This window comes from Primulina tabacum, chromosome 13 (genome assembly GCF_025594145.1).
Source record: "Primulina tabacum isolate GXHZ01 chromosome 13, ASM2559414v2, whole genome shotgun sequence".
Taxonomy (NCBI): Eukaryota; Viridiplantae; Streptophyta; class Magnoliopsida; order Lamiales; family Gesneriaceae; genus Primulina; species Primulina tabacum.
This window is the reverse complement of record NC_134562.1, coordinates 5,880,458-5,881,093: the sequence shown is the minus strand read 5'-3', so window position 1 is coordinate 5,881,093 and position 636 is coordinate 5,880,458.

Genomic DNA, 636 nt, shown 5'->3' with positions numbered 1-636 from the left:
ATATTAGTAAAATCGTGGAAATTAGATGAAATTTCAATGCTTCATGTTCAGGATATGATTATGATACGTTATGTCTTCCGTTAAGAAATGTTACGTTTAGAAAAAATATATGTATTTGTTATATATATCCGAACAATCCCCACTTGCTGAGTGTTTCCCAATTAAGTCACCCTTACCTCTCTCCCTATACAATACCAACAAACAAGTTGATGGACAAACCATGAGACGTCTGGAGCTCGTGAAGAAGCTATTTTCCAAGAAAGATTATTTTCATATTTCAATTGTCATTTTACGTTTTAAGTTCTACTCTTCTGCACTATTTGATTTCTTTCATGTTGTAAAGACAATGACGGATTATTTTATAAACTGGTTTGGTTATATATTGTATTATGAGCATGTTATTTTAAAATTATGTGATTGTTAAAAAGCGAATGTGTCTCTACACCTAGGTCTCAGGATATGAAATTTAAATGATATTAGAGCCAGCATGATCATAATCTGACTGAGATCCTAATATACAAAACGTGATAAGATGTCAAATTTTGCCAAAGGACCAGTGCATTCATATCCTTGACAATTATTTTCGAGGTAGTATATTAACCATCAATCAACGACCTAAAATCTAATTTATAGGCG